Raw genomic sequence first — 11524 nt, 5'->3', positions numbered from 1 at the left:
CAGACATGGAGCAGATGCAGCCAAGGGGGCTGATGAAGTCCGTGTTGAGTGTGACTGTAGCCAGAGCTGGGTCTACACAGATGGCCTAGGACCAAAGAACAGCAAGGCCAAAAAAGACCTGTGGTAGCACATGAGACCCATCTGATACAGATTCCAGCCTCCACCTCGTCCTCAGGCCATCTACTTAAATAAGAAGCTCTAGGCTGGGTGCAGTGGCTCACGCCTATAATCCCAACACTCTGGGAGGCCGAGGTGGGTGGATCACCTGAGGTCAGGAGTTTGACACCAGCCTGGCCAACAGGGTGAAACCCATCTCTACTAAAAATACAAAAATTAACTGGGCAGGATGGTGGGCGCCTGTAATCCCAGCTATTGGGGAGGCTAAGGCAGGAGAGTTCCTTGAACCCAGGAGGCAGAGGCTGCAGTGAGCTGAGATCACACCACTGCACTCCAGCCTGAGCAACAGAGCAAGACCCTGTCTTTAAAAAAAAAGAAAAAAAAAAAAGCGCCAATTGTTAATTGTGAACGAGGACAAGATGACATTCTCAAAGACAAAGCAGGGGAATGGAACACTCTGTAGGGGTAACAGATGAAACTAAATGAAACTGCGAGCTAGAAATGCCTCTCCTCTTCAGTGTTCATTGTGCTTACCTCTGTTTTGTACAAAATAGGCTGGTACACCATGTACTTGGAGAGCTGGCCTTGACCAGGCTGTGGGGATATGGAAGCAAACTCTGAGAATATGACTCAGAAGAGAGGGTTTCATTCCCCTTCTCATCTCTTGCCTTTGTTATCATAAGATCTGGGAGGCCCTGACAGGCCAGGACAGGCTTAAAGAGAGGCAGGCACAGAGCGGGCCAGTGAGTTTAGCTTGAGAGAAAAGGAGAAGCATGGAAGGGCTTGGAGTTGGCCAGGTATGAGCTAGTGAAAGCACAGACCCAGCTGCTTTCTGATTTTAAAACATTCAAGTTTTCACAGCTTCAATCTCCTTCCTTTTATTCATTCTTTATTTTTAGTTGACAAATAATAATTGTCAATTAAATACTACATTGAGAAATAATAAGTTTCAATTAAATCATTGTCCATATATTTAAGGAGTACAGTGTGAGGTTATGGCACACATATACATTGTGGAATGATTAAATCACGCAAATTAACAAATCCATCAACTCACATACTTATCCTTTCTTTGTGATGGAAACATTTAGAATGTATTCTGTTAGCAATTTTGAAACATTCATTACTCTTAGCTATAGCTATCATGCTTACTAGAACTGAACTGAAACTTTGTATCCTGTGATGGCTATCTCCCCTCTCCCAGTCCACTCCTCCATCCCTGCCAGGCCTCTGGCAATCACCATTCCACTCTCTCCTTCCGTGAGTTCATTGCAGGATTATTCACAGTAGGCAAGATATGGAAATAACCTAACTGCCCATCAACAGATAAACAGATAAATGGAACACTATTTAGCGCTGGAAAAGAACATTCTGTCTTTGCAACAACATGGGTGAAGCTAGAGAACATGATGCTAAGTGAAATAAGCCAGGCACAGAAGGACAAATGCTGCATGATCTCCTTCTTTTTAAATGGAAATCATGCCCACTCTGAGAAATGATGGTAGTATACCACCACAACATAATACAATCATGAATCACTAAATGACTCAGGAAGTTCTAAGAAATGCATCGTTAGTTGATTTCATAGTTGTGTAAACATTGTAGAGTGTACTTATACAAAGCTAGGAAAGAATAGCCTCCTACAACAGCTAGATTATATGGTATAGTTTATTGTTCCTAGGCTGCAAATCTGTACAGCATGTTACTGCGCTGGATATGGCAGGAAATTACAACATAATAGTATTTGTGTATCTAAACTTATCCAACATGAGAAAGGTTCAGTAAAATTATGGCGTTATAACCTTGTAGGACCTTCGTTGTGTACACAGTTCATCATTGACCAAAACATCCTTGTGCAGTGCATGACTATACTTGCATGGTTCCTGGGTCTCAACAGATGCCCAGCCACTGTGAGTGCCCTTGTTCCTTACCTTCAGGCTCAAGGTGTCTAAAGGTGTGAATGGTAAGCTGAAGGCCCACACTTGGTCCCACCTGGTAAGGTGGACATTAAATAGAATTTGGGAATCTGGTATGAATCAGCAAAAGAGGCGGTATATTTGCCTGTACTTACGTCATTGGTGCTTCTGCTGCTGAAAAGACTGACGTGGCAATTGTAGGATCCTCGGGGGTGATTTAGGGACAGGGCCTAGGAATGGTTCCCTCGCCTCTACCACCACCAATAACAAACGCTGAAGAAGCTGGTACACCATCTCCAGAAGACACGACAGTCTTTTTGTTGACAAGCCTAGAATATTTGACTGCACTATCTCAAGTGCTATTTAAACAAATTATAGCTGCTATTCATAGGATTTCTGGCCAGTGGAGCTGCAAAATGGCTTCAAACTGCGATCTCCTCACTGTGCAGCACATGGTTACGGTCCATGTGCATCCCTAAGAAATCTCAGATCCTTAATTTGAGATAACATTTATTAAAAACAATGGTTTCACTGAGGATTAAAAGAGACAGGGAACTAAAAATGTGTACTCTTTAGGCATAAATGTTGTTTTTCTATAGGAATTTTCAAAGCACTGATGCATCAGAGTTATAAATGTATGGCTCTGTGTCAGGCACTTAGGGCTGCTGGAACAAGTGCCACCAACTGGGTGGTTTACAACAACAGAAGTGAGTCCTCTCAGGGTTCTGGAGGCCAGAGTCCTAAATCAAGGTGTGGACAGGGCCGTGCTCCCTCTGAAGCATCTAGGGGAGGATCCTTCCTTGCCTCTTTCAGCTTCTGCCAGCCCTAGGCACTCCTTGGCTTGTGGCCACATACCTCCAATATCTGCCTCTGTCTTCCCATCAGTGTCTTCTCCCTGCATGTCTCTGTTTCTTCAAATGAAGTTCTCTTTTCTGTGTAGCTTTCCTCTTTTTTAAGGATGCCAGTTATCTTGGCTAAGGACAACCCAAGTGACTTCATCTTAACTTGATTACATCTGCAAAGACCCTTTTCCCAAATAAGGTCACACTCTAATGTAACTAGGAGTTAGGACTCCCAACACATTTCTTTGGGAGAGGCAATGCAACCCAGAACAGGCTCCAAAACCAAAATATCGCTGAGCAAATACAGTCTGTAATTATAACCAACTTTGCTCCTGAGTCTTTCCTCCCATCAGCAACATCAGAAACACTTCACATTGCTTTTACACCTACGAATCCCTTTTACATCCATTGTTACCAGGCTCCTTATACCAGGCTCAGGGATAACTAAATAAAACAGCTATCTTGCAAGTCCGGCTGGTTCCCGAATGGCCCAGAATCAGTGCTTCCTCCCCAGCTGAAGTGTGTTACATACACACTAACCAGCGTATCGTGAAAATGATGTCCCCAGATTGATCCGCATACATGCTCAATCCACACAAGATAATCTCTCAATACAGGAGCCATACCTTGATCTAAGACTTAGTATGGACCCATTTGGCCTAATGGTCAAATTATGTGGCATAAATTGGGAAGTCTCTTTAACCCTTTCTTTTCCTCTTTTCCATCTGCTAATCTACAAGGCTGAGCGAGTGCTCTTGCAGATGCTGGGAGAGAGCATGAACAATGCAGATAAATCCCAAGCCCCATTGAGGTTTTATCATTCCTTTATTAATATTCACTGAGCACCTACTATGTGGCTGAGAATATTCTACATGTTGGATTTCAAGTGAGACAAAACCCCACCCTCGCATAGCATGCATTTTGAAAAGGTTTCCTTGTTTTCTCATTATTGTGTCTTAGAATTATTTCCTCCACATTTTGCATTTGTATAATCTCCTTCTTAGGATCTCAGTCTGTCATAAAATATATTGAGAATTTTCCATCTGTGGATCTGATCATTAGGGGGCCATGCCGCTACTCAAAACCCCAGTCTCAGAGTGTTTGCGTTCAAGGAGACCATGAAGCTGTGCAAAGAAGTCCAGGCTTAGAACCTGAGTCATGGGATCACTAACCGCTGCCTGTGAATGCAGCCCTCACTTTCAACTTTGCTATATCTCTGTTAAAATACTGGCAAGGGCAAGTGATCTGAGGGTTAAAGATCTGAGCTTGTCCTTGCCCAGTAGTTTACGAGCTGTAGGATCCAGGCAAGGCTTGGAACTTAACCTCTTTGTATCTCAAAAAATTATGCTGAGGAGTTCATACATTTAGACTAAACTTCAAATGAAGGAAAACAAAGTACAGGAAAATGTTGGAAACGTGTCAGTTACTCTATTTATACCAGCTATTATTATTTCTACTTGCCTTAAAGAGAGGAAAGTAATTCTGATCCGTTTCTCATTCTTTCTAGAAAAGAAAAGAAAAGAAAACATTTACAAAGAGAGAGGCAGGGAGAGAGAATGAGAAAGTTGAAAAGTCCTGTCCCAGTAAAAAAGTCAAAGATCTAATTTTATTTTAAGTGTTGAAATTGGCTTCATTTCTCTTATCTTCTATTCTAGGAATCTGCTTGTCCCACCCATAGATTGATAATCACGTGTACTAACACGAAACTCATCAAGAGGTTCCCCGGCGGTGTTTCGTGCTATTTTCTTTCTTTCTTAATCTGATTCTTGCTTCAAGACCTAAATTCAACCAATCTGAGGACAGATGGCGCGGGGCCCTTTGTCCTGCCAATTTGGAGACCCTCGCAACAATTTAGGCCCTGCACAGAGAGGGAATAATTTTGTCAGCATGGTTTAAAAATACTGCAGTGTTTTTAACCTTGGGCAAAAGTGATTGGCAAATAACCCAAAGCAGATTTTTTTGTTGCTGTTATAGATAATGTCACACTCCCAGCCAGATTCGTCTAAACAAGGCTCTGCTCAAGATAAATTGCTAGCAATGGATGACATTTACATGTAGAATTAAGAAACATAGCTATGCTGAGCTGGAAAAAGATTTGGAACTTAGGTCTCTGTCTTGGTTCTTCCCCCTACTCACCTTGGTGACCAGTCACTTCACCTAGTTAGGACTCCACCGTCTCATTTGAAAATGTGAGGTTTAGACTGTCATCATTTCAGTTCAACTATTGCTGGGTGATACAAGGTGGGTCCTTAGTATTGCAATGAATTCCAAGATGAGAAATAACTGTGGCCACCCTCAAGGAGTTTATAATTTATTAATATATATTATACCCCCATATTATATATGTTATGTATACCCCAATGCATATTACTACATATACATATGTATACCCCAAAACCTATTAATACGTATTATACCCACAAAGCTAATTCTTCCCTTGGAACTTCTCATGTGTTTCCTCTACTTGGAAATCTCTCCCCTCCAGAGCTTCACTTGGCTGGGTCTTTCTCATCACTTAGACCTCAGCTCAAATCTCATCTCTGCAGAGATGCAGACTCAGACCTCCATACATAAAGTTCCCATCCCACACTCTTCATTCCATTATCCTGTTTCATTCTTGTGTTGCCCTGCACTTTCTCTTACATGTTTATTTATTACTAGCATTTCACCAGGTATAGTAGCCTGTGCCTCTACCTGCTCCCATGGCCTCAGTAGGACAGAGCTACCAATGTTCTGAGAGCCTTTATGGTGCTTAAAGGGGACTCATGGAGACAGTGGGGCATGAATGTATCTCTCACCAGTGTTGTGAGAACTTGGTGAATCTGAGACTGGTATGGTCAAAGGTATAACAGCAATAATGATACCAACACAATCATTATTGTAATGATTAAATTATGCATTTATGCAAAGTGCCTAGCACAATTACAGCATATATTGAGGTCTTAATTAATGTTAGCCTCATGAGGTCCTTCTGGGGAAAAGTAGTGTGAACTCAGCAATGAATTTGTAATTAATGGATATTTATTAATTGATAAACTTCTATCATTTTTTAAAGAAGAACTGGGAGAGGTAAAAGAAACCAAAGCAGAGATATTCAAAAAGAGCTCTTTCTACATTCACGTACCACCTCTGCTTCTGTGGTTTCCAAAGAACTTAGATATGAATGCAACAAAAGGAGGCTAGGAAATAAATACAAAATCAGAAACCACGTTATCCTTAAAATGCCCCTTCGCCTCTGACCAATGAGCTCTTATACTGAGCCCTGGATTTACCCATGTTGGGTTCTTCTGTCCTATAGGATGCTTTAGTCAGGGTGGTTGGGCCAGGAAGCAGGGCCTTGCTGGAGAGAGTAAAGTAGGAACACCCCCACCCCAACATAGTTCCCAGACTTGACCAGATGTATTTGAATGACAAGTGTGTTTATTTACTGAGGTGTTGACCAGGGAGTTATTTCTTAGCAGCCATGAAAATTGTCTAATTCATGCCATAGACCGTGGCAGTTTAAATTCAGCACGTCTGAAATCCAGCAGAGGACATGACTTTCGCTCACATGGAGATTCCCCTTTCAAAAGTTTTAGCACGTTGTGAAAAAGAAATCAGAGCTAATTGGGGGGAGGCTCATAGCCTGTGTCCTGAAGGAGACAGGCTATGAGATGAGAAGGGAACAGCAATTAGTGTGAGCTGAGCTCCTCTCAAGGGCCTGGAGTCAAACTGCCTGAGGCACCAATGTAAACAGGTGCTAAACTGTAATAAATCAGAGATGCTGGCACTAATTAACACAGGTTTCCACTCATATAATTTGTTAAAAAAAAAAAAAAAAATGCATGGATTTTGATCCATTGCAGGAGATAGCACTCTGAACTAGGAATTTTTAAAACAAACAACACACCCTTTTCTGATTGTGTTCAGTAGTTCTCTTTTGTGTTTTGAGGGCGTATGTTTGTGTAAGCTGCAAGGTGCTATCCCAGACCTTGATACCAGCCTGAGACCAGCTGTCTGATAGGAGCCTGAACTTGGCAGTCATTACCAGCTGAAAAGAGGAAATCAAACATTGAATGATGTCAGGGTGTTTCCCCAAAACCAGGGACTTCTTTCTTCATTTTAATTTGTCTTGTTGGAAACATTTCAAAAAAGGACAGGGTGTAGTGGCTCACACCTGTAACCCCAGCACTTTGGGAGGTCTCGGTGGGAGGATTTCTTGAGATCAGGAGTTTGAGACCAGTCTAGTCAACACAGGGAGATCCCATCTCTACAAAACTAAAGAAAGTTAGCCTGGTGCAGTGTTGTGTGCCTGTGGTCCCAACTACTCAGGAGCTGACGCAGGAGAATCACTTGAGCCCAGGAGTTCAAGGCTGCAGTGACCTGTGATAACATCACTGCACTCCAGTCTGGGTGACAGAGTAAGACCTCGTCGCCCCCACAAAAAAAAAAAAAAGGAAAGAAAAGAAAGAAAGAAAGGAAAAGAAAACTTAGATAGCAAAAACAGCGAGAAAATGGAAAGGTTAGGTAAGGTTTTGCCATCTTTTATTTTTCCCCCAGCACATTGCCTCAATTTTAGAAAGAGGAAGTGAATTAAGAATCAAATCTGTTTCTGCACAAAATGTTTATTCATAAGAAATCTGTTTCTCGGGGGGAAACTGAGTGATAGGTACTACATAGGACCTTTCTGTACTTTTTTTTTTCTTATGAGTCTATAATTGTTTCAAAATTAAAAGGTTAAAATAATAAAATGATATTTAAAGCATAGATAAAAATGTCAGTTTCTTCTCATGTGCACTAAATGCATAGCCGAAGCTTAAAAAATTTTTAAACATCTTCTGTTTGAATAGATTTCAGGTTGTTCACAGATGTGTAATGCCCATATATTCTTACCTGCTTGTATTTGCAAGAGAATTTTATCATTTCATGCATTAACAATGCCAGGAGGTTAGTAGTATTATACCTCTTTTTAAAGGGGAAAAAGGGGAGAATCAGTCAGTTTATAAAACTCATCTACATTTATCCAATTAGTGTAACTGGGTGGGATTTGACCTAAGCCAGTGTAACTCCAAAACCTGACAGCCTTGCAAATTAGCCTCCCAGCAGGCCGTGCAAGAGCCAGGAAAAGCTCTTTCCCAGTCATCCAGGCACCATGGTCCTCCTTGAATATGATTGACCTTAAAAGTACTGTTTGGGTTTTCTCCCCCTTGTTTGTTTGTTTGTTTGTTTCCTCCCTGTATTTCTTCCACATGATCTACCCAAGAGTTTCATGCTTGAGTAGATTATCCAGAAAGTGAAAACTTGGCAGAATCACTAGGTCAAGCACTGACTCAGAAATATCCCTTTTGACCGCAGATTCAGCTCTACACACATTGTGCATCCCCTATTAAATCACTTATCCACAACTGAGTATTTCTGGCGGTTCCATGCTATGCTTTAGTGGCACTGTGAGACAGGCCCAACAAAAGCCAAGGGGGCTAATGCTACTTATAGCCAGGCACACACTAGCCCGTTGCAGGAGGTAAGCAATTTTATCCTAAGAGCCACTCCTCCAAGTAAGCATTATCATCCTCAAGTTACATAAGGCGCCCAGAACGGTCAAATTCCTTGCCCAGATTCTAGGCAGCCACTGTGTGATACATCTGGATAACTGTAACTTGGTTGGCAAAACCCAAACTTCTCTGGATTTATACTTCTTATTATGACTCAGGGTCCATGAACCCAACAAACTATGCAAGAGGGAAATGGGGTATGAGAGGCAAGAACTCGTGAAGCAATGAAAACAAAATGAATTATCATCCAAAGTGAAGATGAACGCAAGGGAGTCCCTCTAACTGTGGAATGTGGGACAGGCAGCAAGAACGTGCAGATTGGAACTTGCAGCTGGCCTGACACTGAGACTCTCTTGCTGCTTTTATGCCACGCTCTTCCTTGCTCCCTCTCCATTCCAGCCACCTTTCGCTATATAGGCTCCTTCAGTGAGCTACGCTGTTTTTCCCACCCAGACATCCAGACTGACAATATCTTTGGCCTTGAATATGCTCCTGGACACCTCCTCTACTCCTTCCCTTCTCCTCTCCTTCCTCTTCCCTTTGCTGCTTCCTTCTTTCTTAGAAGACTTCTTTTGTTTCTTCTTTCCTTCCTTCTCTCCTCTTCCCTCCCCTTTTTTCTCCACTTCTGGTCCAGCAAATCTCTACTTATTATCAACACCTCAGCTCTCCTGTCACCTCCCCAGAGGAAATCTGGTCTGAATTCACAGAGTAAAACACATGTTTCAGAGCCCTCTTTGTTCCTATCTCTGAATACATTATCTTGATGGTTGATTTCTTGTCCAATACCTCTCTATTCTATTAGATTCGAAACTCCATGAAAGTAGGGACAAGTGTTTTTTTTCACCTCTATATCCCCACAACTTGTCCAGTGCCTGACAGAAGTAGGTAGTGGATGTGAATATCTATTTGTTAAATCAATACATATCTGATCAGGCACTATTCATTGCATTTACCACAAATTGTAGTTTTATATATATCTGAAGTCCATTCATTTATTTTAACCTCTTCTAGGCTATAAACTCCATCAAAGGATTAGGTATCTCTCTTACCTAGTTGTATTTTTCAGCACCTAATAGAGCTCCTGATGCATGGTACATATTCAACAGATAATAAATTAATGAATGATATTCCAAGAAAAAAAAGCTATAAATACCACCTACACTATTATCAACTTTGCCATTAGACCAAACTGTCTTCAATTCTTCCTTGGTAAAAAGCAGGAATATTCATATCATTAGACTTGGGTTCTTATTGCAGTCTGGCCACCAATTGGATGTGAATATGGATTTTAGATTATTTGTCAATAAATACCACAATAATTCACTTTTCTTCATTCACCCCTTGAATAATCTTCTCCCACATTCACTCCGAACTTGGCCATGTGACTTGCTTTGGCCAATGGGACCATGGCAACTAGGATGCAAGCAAAGGCCTGGAAAAGGCTGGTGGCTGGGGCTTCCCCTCTCCCACTGCCCTTGGAGGCCCAAATTCACCATGTAAATGGGCCAAGCTGGCCTGTTAGATATGCAGAGGAGAACAGAGGCACCTGGCTGACGTGATTGTCAACCAACACATGTATGAATGTGATCATCCTAGATCATCCAACAGCCTCTCAACCACTAGCACAGACCAGATGATCAGGTCTTGTTATGGGTCAAATATGTCCCTGCTAAAATTCATTTGTTAAAGTCCTAACCCCTCCATACCTCAGAATGACTTCTGACTTGGAGACAGGGTCTTTAAAGAGGTAATAAAGTTAAAATTGGGTGATTAGAGTGAGCCATCATTCACTGTGACTGCTGTCCTGCTCAGAAGGGGAAATTTGGACTTAAACACAGGGAGAATGCCACGTAAACACAATAACAAGGATATAAAGACACCCACAAGCCGGGGTTAAAGGCCTGGAACAGATCCTCTCCTCATGGCCCTCAGGAGGATCCAACCTGGTCGACACCTTGATCTCAGACTTCCAGAGGCCAGACTATTAGACAATACAGTTCAGTCTTCTGTTTTGTTAGTCACTCAGGGCTCAGTCCTTTGTTATGAAAACCCTAGAAAATTAATACAGGTGCAGACCAAAAGAAGTGAGCAAGTGACGCACACAATTATGAACTAAATAAAATGGTTACTGCTTTAAGCTCCTAATGCAGCAAAAGCTAATTAATAAAGTGGTTAACCTACTTAAGTCTCCCTAGTTTTCAGTTTTCACAATTACAAAATGGGATTTAAAATATGTTCCTTGCACGGTTATTAGTAAGATTAAGGAGGATAATGCTTGCAAGTTGCTTAGCAATGTAACTGACTCATAATTAGCGTTCAAAGAGTGCTTATTTTCATGTTTTCCTTAGGGTGTCTGTTAAGTCAAAACCAGAGTTATTTACCCAAGAAAATACAAACTTTTACCTTTGAATTTACTGTAAATAACGTTGGGGTTTGTTATGGAATTCAACATCAATTTATATAAAACTAGAATGTCACATCCCCAGAATGGAAAACAGGCACTCGGCTAGATCAGCTTAAATGGACCAAGATTAAGGCAGAAGGAAAATATATTAAGCAGCTAATATGTGCCCAAACATTGTTGCATGCCTTTATTTACAATATTTTGTTTATTTATTAAAATATTTCTAAAATATAAATGTTATTATCCTTCCATCACAACTGAGGAAATATCATTTCCTCAATGAAGGAAATATCATCCTCAATTATCCCTCATTTTTTAAAAAAGTTTCTAAAATACAAATATTATTATCACTCAAACTACTTGAGAAATAAACTTCAAAGCGTCCAAGATCCCATAGCTAATAATTAACACGGCAGGCATTTATCCTTTAGTTCCCAGGTTCTCTCCACAACACCTGGTCCTTGTGTCTGGGGGGAGATCTCAGGAAGCCATTGCAAAATTTAGCTACAAGATAGTTAATGTCCACTATGCATGTTAAGTAAGACTCACAAAACCCACCTTCCATGCTTGAGTGTTGCCCAGCAGTTCCTTTGATTGTGTTCTGGTAACTATGAAGTGCCACGTAAGGACACCGTGTGTCTTTAAACACACCCTTTGGGTTGGAGGATTTCAGCCTCTGAAAGAGTTTCACATATTGCACTCCAGCCTAAGAAG

The sequence above is a fragment of the Mandrillus leucophaeus genome, unplaced genomic scaffold (assembly GCF_000951045.1).
Source record: "Mandrillus leucophaeus isolate KB7577 unplaced genomic scaffold, Mleu.le_1.0 Scaffold317, whole genome shotgun sequence".
Classification (NCBI taxonomy): Eukaryota; Metazoa; Chordata; class Mammalia; order Primates; family Cercopithecidae; genus Mandrillus; species Mandrillus leucophaeus.
Note: the sequence above shows the minus strand (reverse complement) of the source record.